The sequence below is a fragment of the Mytilus galloprovincialis genome, chromosome 6 (genome assembly GCF_965363235.1).
Source record: "Mytilus galloprovincialis chromosome 6, xbMytGall1.hap1.1, whole genome shotgun sequence".
NCBI lineage: Eukaryota > Metazoa > Mollusca > Bivalvia > Mytilida > Mytilidae > Mytilus > Mytilus galloprovincialis.
Genome location: NC_134843.1, coordinates 10,217,719 through 10,238,815, shown reverse-complemented (window position 1 = coordinate 10,238,815; position 21,097 = coordinate 10,217,719). Strand labels below are relative to the sequence as shown.

General features: G+C 35.0%; 60 non-coding genes across 60 annotated transcripts; all 60 read right to left on the bottom strand.

Moving 5' to 3' along the window:
• Positions 1 to 77: 77 nt before the first annotated feature.
• Trnai-aau (transfer RNA isoleucine (anticodon AAU)) lies at positions 78 to 151 on the bottom strand. Its single transcript has one exon. It is a non-coding gene; the product is annotated as a tRNA-Ile (tRNA).
• Positions 152 to 423: 272 nt separating this feature from the next.
• Positions 424 to 497, bottom strand: Trnai-aau (transfer RNA isoleucine (anticodon AAU)). The gene has a single exon. It is a non-coding gene; the product is annotated as a tRNA-Ile (tRNA).
• A 285-nt stretch (positions 498 to 782) lies between these two features.
• Positions 783 to 856, bottom strand: Trnai-aau (transfer RNA isoleucine (anticodon AAU)). Its single transcript has one exon. It is a non-coding gene; the product is annotated as a tRNA-Ile (tRNA).
• A 272-nt stretch (positions 857 to 1,128) lies between these two features.
• Positions 1,129 to 1,202, bottom strand: Trnai-aau (transfer RNA isoleucine (anticodon AAU)). The gene has a single exon. It is a non-coding gene; the product is annotated as a tRNA-Ile (tRNA).
• Positions 1,203 to 1,487: 285 nt separating this feature from the next.
• Trnai-aau (transfer RNA isoleucine (anticodon AAU)) lies at positions 1,488 to 1,561 on the bottom strand. The gene has a single exon. It is a non-coding gene; the product is annotated as a tRNA-Ile (tRNA).
• Positions 1,562 to 1,833: 272 nt separating this feature from the next.
• Trnai-aau (transfer RNA isoleucine (anticodon AAU)) lies at positions 1,834 to 1,907 on the bottom strand. The gene has a single exon. It is a non-coding gene; the product is annotated as a tRNA-Ile (tRNA).
• Positions 1,908 to 2,192: 285 nt separating this feature from the next.
• On the bottom strand, positions 2,193 to 2,266 carry Trnai-aau (transfer RNA isoleucine (anticodon AAU)). The gene has a single exon. It is a non-coding gene; the product is annotated as a tRNA-Ile (tRNA).
• A 272-nt stretch (positions 2,267 to 2,538) lies between these two features.
• Positions 2,539 to 2,612, bottom strand: Trnai-aau (transfer RNA isoleucine (anticodon AAU)). Its single transcript has one exon. It is a non-coding gene; the product is annotated as a tRNA-Ile (tRNA).
• A 285-nt stretch (positions 2,613 to 2,897) lies between these two features.
• Trnai-aau (transfer RNA isoleucine (anticodon AAU)) lies at positions 2,898 to 2,971 on the bottom strand. Its single transcript has one exon. It is a non-coding gene; the product is annotated as a tRNA-Ile (tRNA).
• Positions 2,972 to 3,243: 272 nt separating this feature from the next.
• Trnai-aau (transfer RNA isoleucine (anticodon AAU)) lies at positions 3,244 to 3,317 on the bottom strand. The gene has a single exon. It is a non-coding gene; the product is annotated as a tRNA-Ile (tRNA).
• Positions 3,318 to 3,602: 285 nt separating this feature from the next.
• On the bottom strand, positions 3,603 to 3,676 carry Trnai-aau (transfer RNA isoleucine (anticodon AAU)). The gene has a single exon. It is a non-coding gene; the product is annotated as a tRNA-Ile (tRNA).
• Positions 3,677 to 3,948: 272 nt separating this feature from the next.
• On the bottom strand, positions 3,949 to 4,022 carry Trnai-aau (transfer RNA isoleucine (anticodon AAU)). The gene has a single exon. It is a non-coding gene; the product is annotated as a tRNA-Ile (tRNA).
• Positions 4,023 to 4,307: 285 nt separating this feature from the next.
• Positions 4,308 to 4,381, bottom strand: Trnai-aau (transfer RNA isoleucine (anticodon AAU)). Its single transcript has one exon. It is a non-coding gene; the product is annotated as a tRNA-Ile (tRNA).
• Positions 4,382 to 4,653: 272 nt separating this feature from the next.
• Trnai-aau (transfer RNA isoleucine (anticodon AAU)) lies at positions 4,654 to 4,727 on the bottom strand. Its single transcript has one exon. It is a non-coding gene; the product is annotated as a tRNA-Ile (tRNA).
• Positions 4,728 to 5,012: 285 nt separating this feature from the next.
• Trnai-aau (transfer RNA isoleucine (anticodon AAU)) lies at positions 5,013 to 5,086 on the bottom strand. The gene has a single exon. It is a non-coding gene; the product is annotated as a tRNA-Ile (tRNA).
• Positions 5,087 to 5,358: 272 nt separating this feature from the next.
• On the bottom strand, positions 5,359 to 5,432 carry Trnai-aau (transfer RNA isoleucine (anticodon AAU)). Its single transcript has one exon. It is a non-coding gene; the product is annotated as a tRNA-Ile (tRNA).
• Positions 5,433 to 5,717: 285 nt separating this feature from the next.
• Positions 5,718 to 5,791, bottom strand: Trnai-aau (transfer RNA isoleucine (anticodon AAU)). Its single transcript has one exon. It is a non-coding gene; the product is annotated as a tRNA-Ile (tRNA).
• Positions 5,792 to 6,063: 272 nt separating this feature from the next.
• On the bottom strand, positions 6,064 to 6,137 carry Trnai-aau (transfer RNA isoleucine (anticodon AAU)). Its single transcript has one exon. It is a non-coding gene; the product is annotated as a tRNA-Ile (tRNA).
• Positions 6,138 to 6,422: 285 nt separating this feature from the next.
• Trnai-aau (transfer RNA isoleucine (anticodon AAU)) lies at positions 6,423 to 6,496 on the bottom strand. The gene has a single exon. It is a non-coding gene; the product is annotated as a tRNA-Ile (tRNA).
• A 272-nt stretch (positions 6,497 to 6,768) lies between these two features.
• On the bottom strand, positions 6,769 to 6,842 carry Trnai-aau (transfer RNA isoleucine (anticodon AAU)). Its single transcript has one exon. It is a non-coding gene; the product is annotated as a tRNA-Ile (tRNA).
• A 285-nt stretch (positions 6,843 to 7,127) lies between these two features.
• On the bottom strand, positions 7,128 to 7,201 carry Trnai-aau (transfer RNA isoleucine (anticodon AAU)). Its single transcript has one exon. It is a non-coding gene; the product is annotated as a tRNA-Ile (tRNA).
• Positions 7,202 to 7,473: 272 nt separating this feature from the next.
• On the bottom strand, positions 7,474 to 7,547 carry Trnai-aau (transfer RNA isoleucine (anticodon AAU)). Its single transcript has one exon. It is a non-coding gene; the product is annotated as a tRNA-Ile (tRNA).
• A 285-nt stretch (positions 7,548 to 7,832) lies between these two features.
• On the bottom strand, positions 7,833 to 7,906 carry Trnai-aau (transfer RNA isoleucine (anticodon AAU)). Its single transcript has one exon. It is a non-coding gene; the product is annotated as a tRNA-Ile (tRNA).
• Positions 7,907 to 8,178: 272 nt separating this feature from the next.
• Trnai-aau (transfer RNA isoleucine (anticodon AAU)) lies at positions 8,179 to 8,252 on the bottom strand. The gene has a single exon. It is a non-coding gene; the product is annotated as a tRNA-Ile (tRNA).
• Positions 8,253 to 8,537: 285 nt separating this feature from the next.
• Trnai-aau (transfer RNA isoleucine (anticodon AAU)) lies at positions 8,538 to 8,611 on the bottom strand. The gene has a single exon. It is a non-coding gene; the product is annotated as a tRNA-Ile (tRNA).
• A 272-nt stretch (positions 8,612 to 8,883) lies between these two features.
• On the bottom strand, positions 8,884 to 8,957 carry Trnai-aau (transfer RNA isoleucine (anticodon AAU)). Its single transcript has one exon. It is a non-coding gene; the product is annotated as a tRNA-Ile (tRNA).
• A 285-nt stretch (positions 8,958 to 9,242) lies between these two features.
• Trnai-aau (transfer RNA isoleucine (anticodon AAU)) lies at positions 9,243 to 9,316 on the bottom strand. The gene has a single exon. It is a non-coding gene; the product is annotated as a tRNA-Ile (tRNA).
• A 272-nt stretch (positions 9,317 to 9,588) lies between these two features.
• Positions 9,589 to 9,662, bottom strand: Trnai-aau (transfer RNA isoleucine (anticodon AAU)). Its single transcript has one exon. It is a non-coding gene; the product is annotated as a tRNA-Ile (tRNA).
• Positions 9,663 to 9,947: 285 nt separating this feature from the next.
• Trnai-aau (transfer RNA isoleucine (anticodon AAU)) lies at positions 9,948 to 10,021 on the bottom strand. Its single transcript has one exon. It is a non-coding gene; the product is annotated as a tRNA-Ile (tRNA).
• Positions 10,022 to 10,293: 272 nt separating this feature from the next.
• On the bottom strand, positions 10,294 to 10,367 carry Trnai-aau (transfer RNA isoleucine (anticodon AAU)). Its single transcript has one exon. It is a non-coding gene; the product is annotated as a tRNA-Ile (tRNA).
• A 285-nt stretch (positions 10,368 to 10,652) lies between these two features.
• On the bottom strand, positions 10,653 to 10,726 carry Trnai-aau (transfer RNA isoleucine (anticodon AAU)). Its single transcript has one exon. It is a non-coding gene; the product is annotated as a tRNA-Ile (tRNA).
• A 272-nt stretch (positions 10,727 to 10,998) lies between these two features.
• On the bottom strand, positions 10,999 to 11,072 carry Trnai-aau (transfer RNA isoleucine (anticodon AAU)). The gene has a single exon. It is a non-coding gene; the product is annotated as a tRNA-Ile (tRNA).
• A 285-nt stretch (positions 11,073 to 11,357) lies between these two features.
• Trnai-aau (transfer RNA isoleucine (anticodon AAU)) lies at positions 11,358 to 11,431 on the bottom strand. Its single transcript has one exon. It is a non-coding gene; the product is annotated as a tRNA-Ile (tRNA).
• Positions 11,432 to 11,703: 272 nt separating this feature from the next.
• Trnai-aau (transfer RNA isoleucine (anticodon AAU)) lies at positions 11,704 to 11,777 on the bottom strand. The gene has a single exon. It is a non-coding gene; the product is annotated as a tRNA-Ile (tRNA).
• A 285-nt stretch (positions 11,778 to 12,062) lies between these two features.
• On the bottom strand, positions 12,063 to 12,136 carry Trnai-aau (transfer RNA isoleucine (anticodon AAU)). The gene has a single exon. It is a non-coding gene; the product is annotated as a tRNA-Ile (tRNA).
• Positions 12,137 to 12,408: 272 nt separating this feature from the next.
• Positions 12,409 to 12,482, bottom strand: Trnai-aau (transfer RNA isoleucine (anticodon AAU)). Its single transcript has one exon. It is a non-coding gene; the product is annotated as a tRNA-Ile (tRNA).
• A 285-nt stretch (positions 12,483 to 12,767) lies between these two features.
• Trnai-aau (transfer RNA isoleucine (anticodon AAU)) lies at positions 12,768 to 12,841 on the bottom strand. Its single transcript has one exon. It is a non-coding gene; the product is annotated as a tRNA-Ile (tRNA).
• A 272-nt stretch (positions 12,842 to 13,113) lies between these two features.
• On the bottom strand, positions 13,114 to 13,187 carry Trnai-aau (transfer RNA isoleucine (anticodon AAU)). The gene has a single exon. It is a non-coding gene; the product is annotated as a tRNA-Ile (tRNA).
• A 285-nt stretch (positions 13,188 to 13,472) lies between these two features.
• Positions 13,473 to 13,546, bottom strand: Trnai-aau (transfer RNA isoleucine (anticodon AAU)). The gene has a single exon. It is a non-coding gene; the product is annotated as a tRNA-Ile (tRNA).
• A 272-nt stretch (positions 13,547 to 13,818) lies between these two features.
• Trnai-aau (transfer RNA isoleucine (anticodon AAU)) lies at positions 13,819 to 13,892 on the bottom strand. The gene has a single exon. It is a non-coding gene; the product is annotated as a tRNA-Ile (tRNA).
• Positions 13,893 to 14,177: 285 nt separating this feature from the next.
• Positions 14,178 to 14,251, bottom strand: Trnai-aau (transfer RNA isoleucine (anticodon AAU)). Its single transcript has one exon. It is a non-coding gene; the product is annotated as a tRNA-Ile (tRNA).
• A 272-nt stretch (positions 14,252 to 14,523) lies between these two features.
• On the bottom strand, positions 14,524 to 14,597 carry Trnai-aau (transfer RNA isoleucine (anticodon AAU)). Its single transcript has one exon. It is a non-coding gene; the product is annotated as a tRNA-Ile (tRNA).
• Positions 14,598 to 14,882: 285 nt separating this feature from the next.
• Positions 14,883 to 14,956, bottom strand: Trnai-aau (transfer RNA isoleucine (anticodon AAU)). Its single transcript has one exon. It is a non-coding gene; the product is annotated as a tRNA-Ile (tRNA).
• A 272-nt stretch (positions 14,957 to 15,228) lies between these two features.
• On the bottom strand, positions 15,229 to 15,302 carry Trnai-aau (transfer RNA isoleucine (anticodon AAU)). The gene has a single exon. It is a non-coding gene; the product is annotated as a tRNA-Ile (tRNA).
• A 285-nt stretch (positions 15,303 to 15,587) lies between these two features.
• On the bottom strand, positions 15,588 to 15,661 carry Trnai-aau (transfer RNA isoleucine (anticodon AAU)). Its single transcript has one exon. It is a non-coding gene; the product is annotated as a tRNA-Ile (tRNA).
• A 272-nt stretch (positions 15,662 to 15,933) lies between these two features.
• Trnai-aau (transfer RNA isoleucine (anticodon AAU)) lies at positions 15,934 to 16,007 on the bottom strand. The gene has a single exon. It is a non-coding gene; the product is annotated as a tRNA-Ile (tRNA).
• Positions 16,008 to 16,292: 285 nt separating this feature from the next.
• Trnai-aau (transfer RNA isoleucine (anticodon AAU)) lies at positions 16,293 to 16,366 on the bottom strand. Its single transcript has one exon. It is a non-coding gene; the product is annotated as a tRNA-Ile (tRNA).
• A 272-nt stretch (positions 16,367 to 16,638) lies between these two features.
• On the bottom strand, positions 16,639 to 16,712 carry Trnai-aau (transfer RNA isoleucine (anticodon AAU)). Its single transcript has one exon. It is a non-coding gene; the product is annotated as a tRNA-Ile (tRNA).
• A 285-nt stretch (positions 16,713 to 16,997) lies between these two features.
• Trnai-aau (transfer RNA isoleucine (anticodon AAU)) lies at positions 16,998 to 17,071 on the bottom strand. The gene has a single exon. It is a non-coding gene; the product is annotated as a tRNA-Ile (tRNA).
• Positions 17,072 to 17,343: 272 nt separating this feature from the next.
• Trnai-aau (transfer RNA isoleucine (anticodon AAU)) lies at positions 17,344 to 17,417 on the bottom strand. Its single transcript has one exon. It is a non-coding gene; the product is annotated as a tRNA-Ile (tRNA).
• A 285-nt stretch (positions 17,418 to 17,702) lies between these two features.
• Positions 17,703 to 17,776, bottom strand: Trnai-aau (transfer RNA isoleucine (anticodon AAU)). Its single transcript has one exon. It is a non-coding gene; the product is annotated as a tRNA-Ile (tRNA).
• Positions 17,777 to 18,048: 272 nt separating this feature from the next.
• Trnai-aau (transfer RNA isoleucine (anticodon AAU)) lies at positions 18,049 to 18,122 on the bottom strand. Its single transcript has one exon. It is a non-coding gene; the product is annotated as a tRNA-Ile (tRNA).
• Positions 18,123 to 18,407: 285 nt separating this feature from the next.
• Trnai-aau (transfer RNA isoleucine (anticodon AAU)) lies at positions 18,408 to 18,481 on the bottom strand. Its single transcript has one exon. It is a non-coding gene; the product is annotated as a tRNA-Ile (tRNA).
• Positions 18,482 to 18,753: 272 nt separating this feature from the next.
• Trnai-aau (transfer RNA isoleucine (anticodon AAU)) lies at positions 18,754 to 18,827 on the bottom strand. Its single transcript has one exon. It is a non-coding gene; the product is annotated as a tRNA-Ile (tRNA).
• A 285-nt stretch (positions 18,828 to 19,112) lies between these two features.
• On the bottom strand, positions 19,113 to 19,186 carry Trnai-aau (transfer RNA isoleucine (anticodon AAU)). Its single transcript has one exon. It is a non-coding gene; the product is annotated as a tRNA-Ile (tRNA).
• A 272-nt stretch (positions 19,187 to 19,458) lies between these two features.
• On the bottom strand, positions 19,459 to 19,532 carry Trnai-aau (transfer RNA isoleucine (anticodon AAU)). Its single transcript has one exon. It is a non-coding gene; the product is annotated as a tRNA-Ile (tRNA).
• A 285-nt stretch (positions 19,533 to 19,817) lies between these two features.
• On the bottom strand, positions 19,818 to 19,891 carry Trnai-aau (transfer RNA isoleucine (anticodon AAU)). The gene has a single exon. It is a non-coding gene; the product is annotated as a tRNA-Ile (tRNA).
• Positions 19,892 to 20,163: 272 nt separating this feature from the next.
• Trnai-aau (transfer RNA isoleucine (anticodon AAU)) lies at positions 20,164 to 20,237 on the bottom strand. The gene has a single exon. It is a non-coding gene; the product is annotated as a tRNA-Ile (tRNA).
• A 285-nt stretch (positions 20,238 to 20,522) lies between these two features.
• Positions 20,523 to 20,596, bottom strand: Trnai-aau (transfer RNA isoleucine (anticodon AAU)). Its single transcript has one exon. It is a non-coding gene; the product is annotated as a tRNA-Ile (tRNA).
• Positions 20,597 to 20,868: 272 nt separating this feature from the next.
• Positions 20,869 to 20,942, bottom strand: Trnai-aau (transfer RNA isoleucine (anticodon AAU)). Its single transcript has one exon. It is a non-coding gene; the product is annotated as a tRNA-Ile (tRNA).
• Positions 20,943 to 21,097: the final 155 nt, after the last annotated feature.

Here is a 21,097-nt window from a genome sequence, read left to right as displayed (position 1 = left end):
CTTTTAATTTATTATTATATTCTCATGTTGAGAATTAATATACTAGTTTAGTGGGCGACAAAAACTAGAAAAATATATGGCCAATGTGGGGATCGAACCCACGACATTCGCGTTATTAGCACGACGCTCTAACCAACTGAGCTAACCGGCCCTTGAAACTTACATTGGAAATTTTATATATTTATTCAAACATATCAACATGAACAATTGTCATTTTCACAAGTCTAAACGCTGGATGTTCACTTCATTTGACGGATTTTCCAGTTGACAAGGTAAAAAGCGTGGAAATCGTGCAAAAAAGGCTAAAAGTTTAAACCTACCACTTCTTTTTACATTTCCTGACGTTAAGAGTATCTTTTGACGAACTTCTGTTATCTCGGACATAGCCGAAAACCTTTAATACCATAGACTATCAAAAATTCATGGCCAATGTGGGGATCGAACCCACGACATTCGCGTTATTAGCACGACGCTCTAACCAACTGAGCTAACCGGCCGTTGGAAACAATTTGGGAAATTTTATGTACTTATATATGGGTATCATATTCTTACAGAATTACATATAAAGAAAGGATATCTAAACTTTAGATATGTTCAAATCATGTGTACTTTGAATCTAAATGCGTGTTCTTGTTTAAAATAGTGTTGGATTTTGTGCTATTCTCATTGTGAGTCCATTTCATGGAAATTGTAAACATCACTGAACTTTTAATTTATTATTATATTCTCATGTTGAGAATTAATATACTAGTTTAGTGGGCGACAAAAACTAGAAAAATATATGGCCAATGTGGGGATCGAACCCACGACATTCGCGTTATTAGCACGACGCTCTAACCAACTGAGCTAACCGGCCCTTGAAACTTACATTGGAAATTTTATATATTTATTCAAACATATCAACATGAACAATTGTCATTTTCACAAGTCTAAACGCTGGATGTTCACTTCATTTGACGGATTTTCCAGTTGACAAGGTAAAAAGCGTGGAAATCGTGCAAAAAAGGCTAAAAGTTTAAACCTACCACTTCTTTTTACATTTCCTGACGTTAAGAGTATCTTTTGACGAACTTCTGTTATCTCGGACATAGCCGAAAACCTTTAATACCATAGACTATCAAAAATTCATGGCCAATGTGGGGATCGAACCCACGACATTCGCGTTATTAGCACGACGCTCTAACCAACTGAGCTAACCGGCCGTTGGAAACAATTTGGGAAATTTTATGTACTTATATATGGGTATCATATTCTTACAGAATTACATATAAAGAAAGGATATCTAAACTTTAGATATGTTCAAATCATGTGTACTTTGAATCTAAATGCGTGTTCTTGTTTAAAATAGTGTTGGATTTTGTGCTATTCTCATTGTGAGTCCATTTCATGGAAATTGTAAACATCACTGAACTTTTAATTTATTATTATATTCTCATGTTGAGAATTAATATACTAGTTTAGTGGGCGACAAAAACTAGAAAAATATATGGCCAATGTGGGGATCGAACCCACGACATTCGCGTTATTAGCACGACGCTCTAACCAACTGAGCTAACCGGCCCTTGAAACTTACATTGGAAATTTTATATATTTATTCAAACATATCAACATGAACAATTGTCATTTTCACAAGTCTAAACGCTGGATGTTCACTTCATTTGACGGATTTTCCAGTTGACAAGGTAAAAAGCGTGGAAATCGTGCAAAAAAGGCTAAAAGTTTAAACCTACCACTTCTTTTTACATTTCCTGACGTTAAGAGTATCTTTTGACGAACTTCTGTTATCTCGGACATAGCCGAAAACCTTTAATACCATAGACTATCAAAAATTCATGGCCAATGTGGGGATCGAACCCACGACATTCGCGTTATTAGCACGACGCTCTAACCAACTGAGCTAACCGGCCGTTGGAAACAATTTGGGAAATTTTATGTACTTATATATGGGTATCATATTCTTACAGAATTACATATAAAGAAAGGATATCTAAACTTTAGATATGTTCAAATCATGTGTACTTTGAATCTAAATGCGTGTTCTTGTTTAAAATAGTGTTGGATTTTGTGCTATTCTCATTGTGAGTCCATTTCATGGAAATTGTAAACATCACTGAACTTTTAATTTATTATTATATTCTCATGTTGAGAATTAATATACTAGTTTAGTGGGCGACAAAAACTAGAAAAATATATGGCCAATGTGGGGATCGAACCCACGACATTCGCGTTATTAGCACGACGCTCTAACCAACTGAGCTAACCGGCCCTTGAAACTTACATTGGAAATTTTATATATTTATTCAAACATATCAACATGAACAATTGTCATTTTCACAAGTCTAAACGCTGGATGTTCACTTCATTTGACGGATTTTCCAGTTGACAAGGTAAAAAGCGTGGAAATCGTGCAAAAAAGGCTAAAAGTTTAAACCTACCACTTCTTTTTACATTTCCTGACGTTAAGAGTATCTTTTGACGAACTTCTGTTATCTCGGACATAGCCGAAAACCTTTAATACCATAGACTATCAAAAATTCATGGCCAATGTGGGGATCGAACCCACGACATTCGCGTTATTAGCACGACGCTCTAACCAACTGAGCTAACCGGCCGTTGGAAACAATTTGGGAAATTTTATGTACTTATATATGGGTATCATATTCTTACAGAATTACATATAAAGAAAGGATATCTAAACTTTAGATATGTTCAAATCATGTGTACTTTGAATCTAAATGCGTGTTCTTGTTTAAAATAGTGTTGGATTTTGTGCTATTCTCATTGTGAGTCCATTTCATGGAAATTGTAAACATCACTGAACTTTTAATTTATTATTATATTCTCATGTTGAGAATTAATATACTAGTTTAGTGGGCGACAAAAACTAGAAAAATATATGGCCAATGTGGGGATCGAACCCACGACATTCGCGTTATTAGCACGACGCTCTAACCAACTGAGCTAACCGGCCCTTGAAACTTACATTGGAAATTTTATATATTTATTCAAACATATCAACATGAACAATTGTCATTTTCACAAGTCTAAACGCTGGATGTTCACTTCATTTGACGGATTTTCCAGTTGACAAGGTAAAAAGCGTGGAAATCGTGCAAAAAAGGCTAAAAGTTTAAACCTACCACTTCTTTTTACATTTCCTGACGTTAAGAGTATCTTTTGACGAACTTCTGTTATCTCGGACATAGCCGAAAACCTTTAATACCATAGACTATCAAAAATTCATGGCCAATGTGGGGATCGAACCCACGACATTCGCGTTATTAGCACGACGCTCTAACCAACTGAGCTAACCGGCCGTTGGAAACAATTTGGGAAATTTTATGTACTTATATATGGGTATCATATTCTTACAGAATTACATATAAAGAAAGGATATCTAAACTTTAGATATGTTCAAATCATGTGTACTTTGAATCTAAATGCGTGTTCTTGTTTAAAATAGTGTTGGATTTTGTGCTATTCTCATTGTGAGTCCATTTCATGGAAATTGTAAACATCACTGAACTTTTAATTTATTATTATATTCTCATGTTGAGAATTAATATACTAGTTTAGTGGGCGACAAAAACTAGAAAAATATATGGCCAATGTGGGGATCGAACCCACGACATTCGCGTTATTAGCACGACGCTCTAACCAACTGAGCTAACCGGCCCTTGAAACTTACATTGGAAATTTTATATATTTATTCAAACATATCAACATGAACAATTGTCATTTTCACAAGTCTAAACGCTGGATGTTCACTTCATTTGACGGATTTTCCAGTTGACAAGGTAAAAAGCGTGGAAATCGTGCAAAAAAGGCTAAAAGTTTAAACCTACCACTTCTTTTTACATTTCCTGACGTTAAGAGTATCTTTTGACGAACTTCTGTTATCTCGGACATAGCCGAAAACCTTTAATACCATAGACTATCAAAAATTCATGGCCAATGTGGGGATCGAACCCACGACATTCGCGTTATTAGCACGACGCTCTAACCAACTGAGCTAACCGGCCGTTGGAAACAATTTGGGAAATTTTATGTACTTATATATGGGTATCATATTCTTACAGAATTACATATAAAGAAAGGATATCTAAACTTTAGATATGTTCAAATCATGTGTACTTTGAATCTAAATGCGTGTTCTTGTTTAAAATAGTGTTGGATTTTGTGCTATTCTCATTGTGAGTCCATTTCATGGAAATTGTAAACATCACTGAACTTTTAATTTATTATTATATTCTCATGTTGAGAATTAATATACTAGTTTAGTGGGCGACAAAAACTAGAAAAATATATGGCCAATGTGGGGATCGAACCCACGACATTCGCGTTATTAGCACGACGCTCTAACCAACTGAGCTAACCGGCCCTTGAAACTTACATTGGAAATTTTATATATTTATTCAAACATATCAACATGAACAATTGTCATTTTCACAAGTCTAAACGCTGGATGTTCACTTCATTTGACGGATTTTCCAGTTGACAAGGTAAAAAGCGTGGAAATCGTGCAAAAAAGGCTAAAAGTTTAAACCTACCACTTCTTTTTACATTTCCTGACGTTAAGAGTATCTTTTGACGAACTTCTGTTATCTCGGACATAGCCGAAAACCTTTAATACCATAGACTATCAAAAATTCATGGCCAATGTGGGGATCGAACCCACGACATTCGCGTTATTAGCACGACGCTCTAACCAACTGAGCTAACCGGCCGTTGGAAACAATTTGGGAAATTTTATGTACTTATATATGGGTATCATATTCTTACAGAATTACATATAAAGAAAGGATATCTAAACTTTAGATATGTTCAAATCATGTGTACTTTGAATCTAAATGCGTGTTCTTGTTTAAAATAGTGTTGGATTTTGTGCTATTCTCATTGTGAGTCCATTTCATGGAAATTGTAAACATCACTGAACTTTTAATTTATTATTATATTCTCATGTTGAGAATTAATATACTAGTTTAGTGGGCGACAAAAACTAGAAAAATATATGGCCAATGTGGGGATCGAACCCACGACATTCGCGTTATTAGCACGACGCTCTAACCAACTGAGCTAACCGGCCCTTGAAACTTACATTGGAAATTTTATATATTTATTCAAACATATCAACATGAACAATTGTCATTTTCACAAGTCTAAACGCTGGATGTTCACTTCATTTGACGGATTTTCCAGTTGACAAGGTAAAAAGCGTGGAAATCGTGCAAAAAAGGCTAAAAGTTTAAACCTACCACTTCTTTTTACATTTCCTGACGTTAAGAGTATCTTTTGACGAACTTCTGTTATCTCGGACATAGCCGAAAACCTTTAATACCATAGACTATCAAAAATTCATGGCCAATGTGGGGATCGAACCCACGACATTCGCGTTATTAGCACGACGCTCTAACCAACTGAGCTAACCGGCCGTTGGAAACAATTTGGGAAATTTTATGTACTTATATATGGGTATCATATTCTTACAGAATTACATATAAAGAAAGGATATCTAAACTTTAGATATGTTCAAATCATGTGTACTTTGAATCTAAATGCGTGTTCTTGTTTAAAATAGTGTTGGATTTTGTGCTATTCTCATTGTGAGTCCATTTCATGGAAATTGTAAACATCACTGAACTTTTAATTTATTATTATATTCTCATGTTGAGAATTAATATACTAGTTTAGTGGGCGACAAAAACTAGAAAAATATATGGCCAATGTGGGGATCGAACCCACGACATTCGCGTTATTAGCACGACGCTCTAACCAACTGAGCTAACCGGCCCTTGAAACTTACATTGGAAATTTTATATATTTATTCAAACATATCAACATGAACAATTGTCATTTTCACAAGTCTAAACGCTGGATGTTCACTTCATTTGACGGATTTTCCAGTTGACAAGGTAAAAAGCGTGGAAATCGTGCAAAAAAGGCTAAAAGTTTAAACCTACCACTTCTTTTTACATTTCCTGACGTTAAGAGTATCTTTTGACGAACTTCTGTTATCTCGGACATAGCCGAAAACCTTTAATACCATAGACTATCAAAAATTCATGGCCAATGTGGGGATCGAACCCACGACATTCGCGTTATTAGCACGACGCTCTAACCAACTGAGCTAACCGGCCGTTGGAAACAATTTGGGAAATTTTATGTACTTATATATGGGTATCATATTCTTACAGAATTACATATAAAGAAAGGATATCTAAACTTTAGATATGTTCAAATCATGTGTACTTTGAATCTAAATGCGTGTTCTTGTTTAAAATAGTGTTGGATTTTGTGCTATTCTCATTGTGAGTCCATTTCATGGAAATTGTAAACATCACTGAACTTTTAATTTATTATTATATTCTCATGTTGAGAATTAATATACTAGTTTAGTGGGCGACAAAAACTAGAAAAATATATGGCCAATGTGGGGATCGAACCCACGACATTCGCGTTATTAGCACGACGCTCTAACCAACTGAGCTAACCGGCCCTTGAAACTTACATTGGAAATTTTATATATTTATTCAAACATATCAACATGAACAATTGTCATTTTCACAAGTCTAAACGCTGGATGTTCACTTCATTTGACGGATTTTCCAGTTGACAAGGTAAAAAGCGTGGAAATCGTGCAAAAAAGGCTAAAAGTTTAAACCTACCACTTCTTTTTACATTTCCTGACGTTAAGAGTATCTTTTGACGAACTTCTGTTATCTCGGACATAGCCGAAAACCTTTAATACCATAGACTATCAAAAATTCATGGCCAATGTGGGGATCGAACCCACGACATTCGCGTTATTAGCACGACGCTCTAACCAACTGAGCTAACCGGCCGTTGGAAACAATTTGGGAAATTTTATGTACTTATATATGGGTATCATATTCTTACAGAATTACATATAAAGAAAGGATATCTAAACTTTAGATATGTTCAAATCATGTGTACTTTGAATCTAAATGCGTGTTCTTGTTTAAAATAGTGTTGGATTTTGTGCTATTCTCATTGTGAGTCCATTTCATGGAAATTGTAAACATCACTGAACTTTTAATTTATTATTATATTCTCATGTTGAGAATTAATATACTAGTTTAGTGGGCGACAAAAACTAGAAAAATATATGGCCAATGTGGGGATCGAACCCACGACATTCGCGTTATTAGCACGACGCTCTAACCAACTGAGCTAACCGGCCCTTGAAACTTACATTGGAAATTTTATATATTTATTCAAACATATCAACATGAACAATTGTCATTTTCACAAGTCTAAACGCTGGATGTTCACTTCATTTGACGGATTTTCCAGTTGACAAGGTAAAAAGCGTGGAAATCGTGCAAAAAAGGCTAAAAGTTTAAACCTACCACTTCTTTTTACATTTCCTGACGTTAAGAGTATCTTTTGACGAACTTCTGTTATCTCGGACATAGCCGAAAACCTTTAATACCATAGACTATCAAAAATTCATGGCCAATGTGGGGATCGAACCCACGACATTCGCGTTATTAGCACGACGCTCTAACCAACTGAGCTAACCGGCCGTTGGAAACAATTTGGGAAATTTTATGTACTTATATATGGGTATCATATTCTTACAGAATTACATATAAAGAAAGGATATCTAAACTTTAGATATGTTCAAATCATGTGTACTTTGAATCTAAATGCGTGTTCTTGTTTAAAATAGTGTTGGATTTTGTGCTATTCTCATTGTGAGTCCATTTCATGGAAATTGTAAACATCACTGAACTTTTAATTTATTATTATATTCTCATGTTGAGAATTAATATACTAGTTTAGTGGGCGACAAAAACTAGAAAAATATATGGCCAATGTGGGGATCGAACCCACGACATTCGCGTTATTAGCACGACGCTCTAACCAACTGAGCTAACCGGCCCTTGAAACTTACATTGGAAATTTTATATATTTATTCAAACATATCAACATGAACAATTGTCATTTTCACAAGTCTAAACGCTGGATGTTCACTTCATTTGACGGATTTTCCAGTTGACAAGGTAAAAAGCGTGGAAATCGTGCAAAAAAGGCTAAAAGTTTAAACCTACCACTTCTTTTTACATTTCCTGACGTTAAGAGTATCTTTTGACGAACTTCTGTTATCTCGGACATAGCCGAAAACCTTTAATACCATAGACTATCAAAAATTCATGGCCAATGTGGGGATCGAACCCACGACATTCGCGTTATTAGCACGACGCTCTAACCAACTGAGCTAACCGGCCGTTGGAAACAATTTGGGAAATTTTATGTACTTATATATGGGTATCATATTCTTACAGAATTACATATAAAGAAAGGATATCTAAACTTTAGATATGTTCAAATCATGTGTACTTTGAATCTAAATGCGTGTTCTTGTTTAAAATAGTGTTGGATTTTGTGCTATTCTCATTGTGAGTCCATTTCATGGAAATTGTAAACATCACTGAACTTTTAATTTATTATTATATTCTCATGTTGAGAATTAATATACTAGTTTAGTGGGCGACAAAAACTAGAAAAATATATGGCCAATGTGGGGATCGAACCCACGACATTCGCGTTATTAGCACGACGCTCTAACCAACTGAGCTAACCGGCCCTTGAAACTTACATTGGAAATTTTATATATTTATTCAAACATATCAACATGAACAATTGTCATTTTCACAAGTCTAAACGCTGGATGTTCACTTCATTTGACGGATTTTCCAGTTGACAAGGTAAAAAGCGTGGAAATCGTGCAAAAAAGGCTAAAAGTTTAAACCTACCACTTCTTTTTACATTTCCTGACGTTAAGAGTATCTTTTGACGAACTTCTGTTATCTCGGACATAGCCGAAAACCTTTAATACCATAGACTATCAAAAATTCATGGCCAATGTGGGGATCGAACCCACGACATTCGCGTTATTAGCACGACGCTCTAACCAACTGAGCTAACCGGCCGTTGGAAACAATTTGGGAAATTTTATGTACTTATATATGGGTATCATATTCTTACAGAATTACATATAAAGAAAGGATATCTAAACTTTAGATATGTTCAAATCATGTGTACTTTGAATCTAAATGCGTGTTCTTGTTTAAAATAGTGTTGGATTTTGTGCTATTCTCATTGTGAGTCCATTTCATGGAAATTGTAAACATCACTGAACTTTTAATTTATTATTATATTCTCATGTTGAGAATTAATATACTAGTTTAGTGGGCGACAAAAACTAGAAAAATATATGGCCAATGTGGGGATCGAACCCACGACATTCGCGTTATTAGCACGACGCTCTAACCAACTGAGCTAACCGGCCCTTGAAACTTACATTGGAAATTTTATATATTTATTCAAACATATCAACATGAACAATTGTCATTTTCACAAGTCTAAACGCTGGATGTTCACTTCATTTGACGGATTTTCCAGTTGACAAGGTAAAAAGCGTGGAAATCGTGCAAAAAAGGCTAAAAGTTTAAACCTACCACTTCTTTTTACATTTCCTGACGTTAAGAGTATCTTTTGACGAACTTCTGTTATCTCGGACATAGCCGAAAACCTTTAATACCATAGACTATCAAAAATTCATGGCCAATGTGGGGATCGAACCCACGACATTCGCGTTATTAGCACGACGCTCTAACCAACTGAGCTAACCGGCCGTTGGAAACAATTTGGGAAATTTTATGTACTTATATATGGGTATCATATTCTTACAGAATTACATATAAAGAAAGGATATCTAAACTTTAGATATGTTCAAATCATGTGTACTTTGAATCTAAATGCGTGTTCTTGTTTAAAATAGTGTTGGATTTTGTGCTATTCTCATTGTGAGTCCATTTCATGGAAATTGTAAACATCACTGAACTTTTAATTTATTATTATATTCTCATGTTGAGAATTAATATACTAGTTTAGTGGGCGACAAAAACTAGAAAAATATATGGCCAATGTGGGGATCGAACCCACGACATTCGCGTTATTAGCACGACGCTCTAACCAACTGAGCTAACCGGCCCTTGAAACTTACATTGGAAATTTTATATATTTATTCAAACATATCAACATGAACAATTGTCATTTTCACAAGTCTAAACGCTGGATGTTCACTTCATTTGACGGATTTTCCAGTTGACAAGGTAAAAAGCGTGGAAATCGTGCAAAAAAGGCTAAAAGTTTAAACCTACCACTTCTTTTTACATTTCCTGACGTTAAGAGTATCTTTTGACGAACTTCTGTTATCTCGGACATAGCCGAAAACCTTTAATACCATAGACTATCAAAAATTCATGGCCAATGTGGGGATCGAACCCACGACATTCGCGTTATTAGCACGACGCTCTAACCAACTGAGCTAACCGGCCGTTGGAAACAATTTGGGAAATTTTATGTACTTATATATGGGTATCATATTCTTACAGAATTACATATAAAGAAAGGATATCTAAACTTTAGATATGTTCAAATCATGTGTACTTTGAATCTAAATGCGTGTTCTTGTTTAAAATAGTGTTGGATTTTGTGCTATTCTCATTGTGAGTCCATTTCATGGAAATTGTAAACATCACTGAACTTTTAATTTATTATTATATTCTCATGTTGAGAATTAATATACTAGTTTAGTGGGCGACAAAAACTAGAAAAATATATGGCCAATGTGGGGATCGAACCCACGACATTCGCGTTATTAGCACGACGCTCTAACCAACTGAGCTAACCGGCCCTTGAAACTTACATTGGAAATTTTATATATTTATTCAAACATATCAACATGAACAATTGTCATTTTCACAAGTCTAAACGCTGGATGTTCACTTCATTTGACGGATTTTCCAGTTGACAAGGTAAAAAGCGTGGAAATCGTGCAAAAAAGGCTAAAAGTTTAAACCTACCACTTCTTTTTACATTTCCTGACGTTAAGAGTATCTTTTGACGAACTTCTGTTATCTCGGACATAGCCGAAAACCTTTAATACCATAGACTATCAAAAATTCATGGCCAATGTGGGGATCGAACCCACGACATTCGCGTTATTAGCACGACGCTCTAACCAACTGAGCTAACCGGCCGTTGGAAACAATTTGGGAAATTTTATGTACTTATATATGGGTATCATATTCTTACAGAATTACATATAAAGAAAGGATATCTAAACTTTAGATATGTTCAAATCATGTGTACTTTGAATCTAAATGCGTGTTCTTGTTTAAAATAGTGTTGGATTTTGTGCTATTCTCATTGTGAGTCCATTTCATGGAAATTGTAAACATCACTGAACTTTTAATTTATTATTATATTCTCATGTTGAGAATTAATATACTAGTTTAGTGGGCGACAAAAACTAGAAAAATATATGGCCAATGTGGGGATCGAACCCACGACATTCGCGTTATTAGCACGACGCTCTAACCAACTGAGCTAACCGGCCCTTGAAACTTACATTGGAAATTTTATATATTTATTCAAACATATCAACATGAACAATTGTCATTTTCACAAGTCTAAACGCTGGATGTTCACTTCATTTGACGGATTTTCCAGTTGACAAGGTAAAAAGCGTGGAAATCGTGCAAAAAAGGCTAAAAGTTTAAACCTACCACTTCTTTTTACATTTCCTGACGTTAAGAGTATCTTTTGACGAACTTCTGTTATCTCGGACATAGCCGAAAACCTTTAATACCATAGACTATCAAAAATTCATGGCCAATGTGGGGATCGAACCCACGACATTCGCGTTATTAGCACGACGCTCTAACCAACTGAGCTAACCGGCCGTTGGAAACAATTTGGGAAATTTTATGTACTTATATATGGGTATCATATTCTTACAGAATTACATATAAAGAAAGGATATCTAAACTTTAGATATGTTCAAATCATGTGTACTTTGAATCTAAATGCGTGTTCTTGTTTAAAATAGTGTTGGATTTTGTGCTATTCTCATTGTGAGTCCATTTCATGGAAATTGTAAACATCACTGAACTTTTAATTTATTATTATATTCTCATGTTGAGAATTAATATACTAGTTTAGTGGGCGACAAAAACTAGAAAAATATATGGCCAATGTGGGGATCGAACCCACGACATTCGCGTTATTAGCACGACGCTCTAACCAACTGAGCTAACCGGCCCTTGAAACTTACATTGGAAATTTTATATATTTATTCAAACATATCAACATGAACAATTGTCATTTTCACAAGTCTAAACGCTGGATGTTCACTTCATTTGACGGATTTTCCAGTTGACAAGGTAAAAAGCGTGGAAATCGTGCAAAAAAGGCTAAAAGTTTAAACCTACCACTTCTTTTTACATTTCCTGACGTTAAGAGTATCTTTTGACGAACTTCTGTTATCTCGGACATAGCCGAAAACCTTTAATACCATAGACTATCAAAAATTCATGGCCAATGTGGGGATCGAACCCACGACATTCGCGTTATTAGCACGACGCTCTAACCAACTGAGCTAACCGGCCGTTGGAAACAATTTGGGAAATTTTATGTACTTATATATGGGTATCATATTCTTACAGAATTACATATAAAGAAAGGATATCTAAACTTTAGATATGTTCAAATCATGTGTACTTTGAATCTAAATGCGTGTTCTTGTTTAAAATAGTGTTGGATTTTGTGCTATTCTCATTGTGAGTCCATTTCATGGAAATTGTAAACATCACTGAACTTTTAATTTATTATTATATTCTCATGTTGAGAATTAATATACTAGTTTAGTGGGCGACAAAAACTAGAAAAATATATGGCCAATGTGGGGATCGAACCCACGACATTCGCGTTATTAGCACGACGCTCTAACCAACTGAGCTAACCGGCCCTTGAAACTTACATTGGAAATTTTATATATTTATTCAAACATATCAACATGAACAATTGTCATTTTCACAAGTCTAAACGCTGGATGTTCACTTCATTTGACGGATTTTCCAGTTGACAAGGTAAAAAGCGTGGAAATCGTGCAAAAAAGGCTAAAAGTTTAAACCTACCACTTCTTTTTACATTTCCTGACGTTAAGAGTATCTTTTGACGAACTTCTGTTATCTCGGACATAGCCGAAAACCTTTAATACCATAGACTATCAAAAATTCATGGCCAATGTGGGGATCGAACCCACGACATTCGCGTTATTAGCACGACGCTCTAACCAACTGAGCTAACCGGCCGTTGGAAACAATTTGGGAAATTTTATGTACTTATATATGGGTATCATATTCTTACAGAATTACATATAAAGAAAGGATATCTAAACTTTAGATATGTTCAAATCATGTGTACTTTGAATCTAAATGCGTGTTCTTGTTTAAAATAGTGTTGGATTTTGTGCTATTCTCATTGTGAGTCCATTTCATGGAAATTGTAAACATCACTGAACTTTTAATTTATTATTATATTCTCATGTTGAGAATTAATATACTAGTTTAGTGGGCGACAAAAACTAGAAAAATATATGGCCAATGTGGGGATCGAACCCACGACATTCGCGTTATTAGCACGACGCTCTAACCAACTGAGCTAACCGGCCCTTGAAACTTACATTGGAAATTTTATATATTTATTCAAACATATCAACATGAACAATTGTCATTTTCACAAGTCTAAACGCTGGATGTTCACTTCATTTGACGGATTTTCCAGTTGACAAGGTAAAAAGCGTGGAAATCGTGCAAAAAAGGCTAAAAGTTTAAACCTACCACTTCTTTTTACATTTCCTGACGTTAAGAGTATCTTTTGACGAACTTCTGTTATCTCGGACATAGCCGAAAACCTTTAATACCATAGACTATCAAAAATTCATGGCCAATGTGGGGATCGAACCCACGACATTCGCGTTATTAGCACGACGCTCTAACCAACTGAGCTAACCGGCCGTTGGAAACAATTTGGGAAATTTTATGTACTTATATATGGGTATCATATTCTTACAGAATTACATATAAAGAAAGGATATCTAAACTTTAGATATGTTCAAATCATGTGTACTTTGAATCTAAATGCGTGTTCTTGTTTAAAATAGTGTTGGATTTTGTGCTATTCTCATTGTGAGTCCATTTCATGGAAATTGTAAACATCACTGAACTTTTAATTTATTATTATATTCTCATGTTGAGAATTAATATACTAGTTTAGTGGGCGACAAAAACTAGAAAAATATATGGCCAATGTGGGGATCGAACCCACGACATTCGCGTTATTAGCACGACGCTCTAACCAACTGAGCTAACCGGCCCTTGAAACTTACATTGGAAATTTTATATATTTATTCAAACATATCAACATGAACAATTGTCATTTTCACAAGTCTAAACGCTGGATGTTCACTTCATTTGACGGATTTTCCAGTTGACAAGGTAAAAAGCGTGGAAATCGTGCAAAAAAGGCTAAAAGTTTAAACCTACCACTTCTTTTTACATTTCCTGACGTTAAGAGTATCTTTTGACGAACTTCTGTTATCTCGGACATAGCCGAAAACCTTTAATACCATAGACTATCAAAAATTCATGGCCAATGTGGGGATCGAACCCACGACATTCGCGTTATTAGCACGACGCTCTAACCAACTGAGCTAACCGGCCGTTGGAAACAATTTGGGAAATTTTATGTACTTATATATGGGTATCATATTCTTACAGAATTACATATAAAGAAAGGATATCTAAACTTTAGATATGTTCAAATCATGTGTACTTTGAATCTAAATGCGTGTTCTTGTTTAAAATAGTGTTGGATTTTGTGCTATTCTCATTGTGAGTCCATTTCATGGAAATTGTAAACATCACTGAACTTTTAATTTATTATTATATTCTCATGTTGAGAATTAATATACTAGTTTAGTGGGCGACAAAAACTAGAAAAATATATGGCCAATGTGGGGATCGAACCCACGACATTCGCGTTATTAGCACGACGCTCTAACCAACTGAGCTAACCGGCCCTTGAAACTTACATTGGAAATTTTATATATTTATTCAAACATATCAACATGAACAATTGTCATTTTCACAAGTCTAAACGCTGGATGTTCACTTCATTTGACGGATTTTCCAGTTGACAAGGTAAAAAGCGTGGAAATCGTGCAAAAAAGGCTAAAAGTTTAAACCTACCACTTCTTTTTACATTTCCTGACGTTAAGAGTATCTTTTGACGAACTTCTGTTATCTCGGACATAGCCGAAAACCTTTAATACCATAGACTATCAAAAATTCATGGCCAATGTGGGGATCGAACCCACGACATTCGCGTTATTAGCACGACGCTCTAACCAACTGAGCTAACCGGCCGTTGGAAACAATTTGGGAAATTTTATGTACTTATATATGGGTATCATATTCTTACAGAATTACATATAAAGAAAGGATATCTAAACTTTAGATATGTTCAAATCATGTGTACTTTGAATCTAAATGCGTGTTCTTGTTTAAAATAGTGTTGGATTTTGTGCTATTCTCATTGTGAGTCCATTTCATGGAAATTGTAAACATCACTGAACTTTTAATTTATTATTATATTCTCATGTTGAGAATTAATATACTAGTTTAGTGGGCGACAAAAACTAGAAAAATATATGGCCAATGTGGGGATCGAACCCACGACATTCGCGTTATTAGCACGACGCTCTAACCAACTGAGCTAACCGGCCCTTGAAACTTACATTGGAAATTTTATATATTTATTCAAACATATCAACATGAACAATTGTCATTTTCACAAGTCTAAACGCTGGATGTTCACTTCATTTGACGGATTTTCCAGTTGACAAGGTAAAAAGCGTGGAAATCGTGCAAAAAAGGCTAAAAGTTTAAACCTACCACTTCTTTTTACATTTCCTGACGTTAAGAGTATCTTTTGACGAACTTCTGTTATCTCGGACATAGCCGAAAACCTTTAATACCATAGACTATCAAAAATTCATGGCCAATGTGGGGATCGAACCCACGACATTCGCGTTATTAGCACGACGCTCTAACCAACTGAGCTAACCGGCCGTTGGAAACAATTTGGGAAATTTTATGTACTTATATATGGGTATCATATTCTTACAGAATTACATATAAAGAAAGGATATCTAAACTTTAGATATGTTCAAATCATGTGTACTTTGAATCTAAATGCGTGTTCTTGTTTAAAATAGTGTTGGATTTTGTGCTATTCTCATTGTGAGTCCATTTCATGGAAATTGTAAACATCACTGAACTTTTAATTTATTATTATATTCTCATGTTGAGAATTAATATACTAGTTTAGTGGGCGACAAAAACTAGAAAAATATATGGCCAATGTGGGGATCGAACCCACGACATTCGCGTTATTAGCACGACGCTCTAACCAACTGAGCTAACCGGCCCTTGAAACTTACATTGGAAATTTTATATATTTATTCAAACATATCAACATGAACAATTGTCATTTTCACAAGTCTAAACGCTGGATGTTCACTTCATTTGACGGATTTTCCAGTTGACAAGGTAAAAAGCGTGGAAATCGTGCAAAAAAGGCTAAAAGTTTAAACCTACCACTTCTTTTTACATTTCCTGACGTTAAGAGTATCTTTTGACGAACTTCTGTTATCTCGGACATAGCCGAAAACCTTTAATACCATAGACTATCAAAAATTCATGGCCAATGTGGGGATCGAACCCACGACATTCGCGTTATTAGCACGACGCTCTAACCAACTGAGCTAACCGGCCGTTGGAAACAATTTGGGAAATTTTATGTACTTATATATGGGTATCATATTCTTACAGAATTACATATAAAGAAAGGATATCTAAACTTTAGATATGTTCAAATCATGTGTACTTTGAATCTAAATGCGTGTTCTTGTTTAAAATAGTGTTGGATTTTGTGCTATTCTCATTGTGAGTCCATTTCATGGAAATTGTAAACATCACTGAACTTTTAATTTATTATTATATTCTCATGTTGAGAATTAATATACTAGTTTAGTGGGCGACAAAAACTAGAAAAATATATGGCCAATGTGGGGATCGAACCCACGACATTCGCGTTATTAGCACGACGCTCTAACCAACTGAGCTAACCGGCCCTTGAAACTTACATTGGAAATTTTATATATTTATTCAAACATATCAACATGAACAATTGTCATTTTCACAAGTCTAAACGCTGGATGTTCACTTCATTTGACGGATTTTCCAGTTGACAAGGTAAAAAGCGTGGAAATCGTGCAAAAAAGGCTAAAAGTTTAAACCTACCACTTCTTTTTACATTTCCTGACGTTAAGAGTATCTTTTGACGAACTTCTGTTATCTCGGACATAGCCGAAAACCTTTAATACCATAGACTATCAAAAATTCATGGCCAATGTGGGGATCGAACCCACGACATTCGCGTTATTAGCACGACGCTCTAACCAACTGAGCTAACCGGCCGTTGGAAACAATTTGGGAAATTTTATGTACTTATATATGGGTATCATATTCTTACAGAATTACATATAAAGAAAGGATATCTAAACTTTAGATATGTTCAAATCATGTGTACTTTGAATCTAAATGCGTGTTCTTGTTTAAAATAGTGTTGGATTTTGTGCTATTCTCATTGTGAGTCCATTTCATGGAAATTGTAAACATCACTGAACTTTTAATTTATTATTATATTCTCATGTTGAGAATTAATATACTAGTTTAGTGGGCGACAAAAACTAGAAAAATATATGGCCAATGTGGGGATCGAACCCACGACATTCGCGTTATTAGCACGACGCTCTAACCAACTGAGCTAACCGGCCCTTGAAACTTACATTGGAAATTTTATATATTTATTCAAACATATCAACATGAACAATTGTCATTTTCACAAGTCTAAACGCTGGATGTTCACTTCATTTGACGGATTTTCCAGTTGACAAGGTAAAAAGCGTGGAAATCGTGCAAAAAAGGCTAAAAGTTTAAACCTACCACTTCTTTTTACATTTCCTGACGTTAAGAGTATCTTTTGACGAACTTCTGTTATCTCGGACATAGCCGAAAACCTTTAATACCATAGACTATCAAAAATTCATGGCCAATGTGGGGATCGAACCCACGACATTCGCGTTATTAGCACGACGCTCTAACCAACTGAGCTAACCGGCCGTTGGAAACAATTTGGGAAATTTTATGTACTTATATATGGGTATCATATTCTTACAGAATTACATATAAAGAAAGGATATCTAAACTTTAGATATGTTCAAATCATGTGTACTTTGAATCTAAATGCGTGTTCTTGTTTAAAATAGTGTTGGATTTTGTGCTATTCTCATTGTGAGTCCATTTCATGGAAATTGTAAACATCACTGAACTTTTAATTTATTATTATATTCTCATGTTGAGAATTAATATACTAGTTTAGTGGGCGACAAAAACTAGAAAAATATATGGCCAATGTGGGGATCGAACCCACGACATTCGCGTTATTAGCACGACGCTCTAACCAACTGAGCTAACCGGCCCTTGAAACTTACATTGGAAATTTTATATATTTATTCAAACATATCAACATGAACAATTGTCATTTTCACAAGTCTAAACGCTGGATGTTCACTTCATTTGACGGATTTTCCAGTTGACAAGGTAAAAAGCGTGGAAATCGTGCAAAAAAGGCTAAAAGTTTAAACCTACCACTTCTTTTTACATTTCCTGACGTTAAGAGTATCTTTTGACGAACTTCTGTTATCTCGGACATAGCCGAAAACCTTTAATACCATAGACTATCAAAAATTCATGGCCAATGTGGGGATCGAACCCACGACATTCGCGTTATTAGCACGACGCTCTAACCAACTGAGCTAACCGGCCGTTGGAAACAATTTGGGAAATTTTATGTACTTATATATGGGTATCATATTCTTACAGAATTACATATAAAGAAAGGATATCTAAACTTTAGATATGTTCAAATCATGTGTACTTTGAATCTAAATGCGTGTTCTTGTTTAAAATAGTGTTGGATTTTGTGCTATTCTCATTGTGAGTCCATTTCATGGAAATTGTAAACATCACTGAACTTTTAATTTATTATTATATTCTCATGTTGAGAATTAATATACTAGTTTAGTGGGCGACAAAAACTAGAAAAATATATGGCCAATGTGGGGATCGAACCCACGACATTCGCGTTATTAGCACGACGCTCTAACCAACTGAGCTAACCGGCCCTTGAAACTTACATTGGAAATTTTATATATTTATTCAAACATATCAACATGAACAATTGTCATTTTCACAAGTCTAAACGCTGGATGTTCACTTCATTTGACGGATTTTCCAGTTGACAAGGTAAAAAGCGTGGAAATCGTGCAAAAAAGGCTAAAAGTTTAAACCTACCACTTCTTTTTACATTTCCTGACGTTAAGAGTATCTTTTGACGAACTTCTGTTATCTCGGACATAGCCGAAAACCTTTAATACCATAGACTATCAAAAATTCATGGCCAATGTGGGGATCGAACCCACGACATTCGCGTTATTAGCACGACGCTCTAACCAACTGAGCTAACCGGCCGTTGGAAACAATTTGGGAAATTTTATGTACTTATATATGGGTATCATATTCTTACAGAATTACATATAAAGAAAGGATATCTAAACTTTAGATATGTTCAAATCATGTGTACTTTGAATCTAAATGCGTGTTCTTGTTTAAAATAGTGTTGGATTTTGTGCTATTCTCATTGTGAGTCCATTTCATGGAAATTGTAAACATCACTGAACTTTTAATTTATTATTATATTCTCATGTTGAGAATTAATATACTAGTTTAGTGGGCGACAAAAACTAGAAAAATATATGGCCAATGTGGGGATCGAACCCACGACATTCGCGTTATTAGCACGACGCTCTAACCAACTGAGCTAACCGGCCCTTGAAACTTACATTGGAAATTTTATATATTTATTCAAACATATCAACATGAACAATTGTCATTTTCACAAGTCTAAACGCTGGATGTTCACTTCATTTGACGGATTTTCCAGTTGACAAGGTAAAAAGCGTGGAAATCGTGCAAAAAAGGCTAAAAGTTTAAACCTACCACTTCTTTTTACATTTCCTGACGTTAAGAGTATCTTTTGACGAACTTCTGTTATCTCGGACATAGCCGAAAACCTTTAATACCATAGACTATCAAAAATTCATGGCCAATGTGGGGATCGAACCCACGACATTCGCGTTATTAGCACGACGCTCTAACCAACTGAGCTAACCGGCCGTTGGAAACAATTTGGGAAATTTTATGTACTTATATATGGGTATCATATTCTTACAGAATTACATATAAAGAAAGGATATCTAAACTTTAGATATGTTCAAATCATGTGTACTTTGAATCTAAATGCGTGTTCTTGTTTAAAATAGTGTTGGATTTTGTGCTATTCTCATTGTGAGTCCATTTCATGGAAATTGTAAACATCACTGAACTTTTAATTTATTATTATATTCTCATGTTGAGAATTAATATACTAGTTTAGTGGGCGACAAAAACTAGAAAAATATATGGCCAATGTGGGGATCGAACCCACGACATTCGCGTTATTAGCACGACGCTCTAACCAACTGAGCTAACCGGCCCTTGAAACTTACATTGGAAATTTTATATATTTATTCAAACATATCAACATGAACAATTGTCATTTTCACAAGTCTAAACGCTGGATGTTCACTTCATTTGACGGATTTTCCAGTTGACAAGGTAAAAAGCGTGGAAATCGTGCAAAAAAGGCTAAAAGTTTAAACCTACCACTTCTTTTTACATTTCCTGACGTTAAGAGTATCTTTTGACGAACTTCTGTTATCTCGGACATAGCCGAAAACCTTTAATACCATAGACTATCAAAAATTCATGGCCAATGTGGGGATCGAACCCACGACATTCGCGTTATTAGCACGACGCTCTAACCAACTGAGCTAACCGGCCGTTGGAAACAATTTGGGAAATTTTATGTACTTATATATGGGTATCATATTCTTACAGAATTACATATAAAGAAAGGATATCTAAACTTTAGATATGTTCAAATCATGTGTACTTTGAATCTAAATGCGTGTTCTTGTTTAAAATAGTGTTGGATT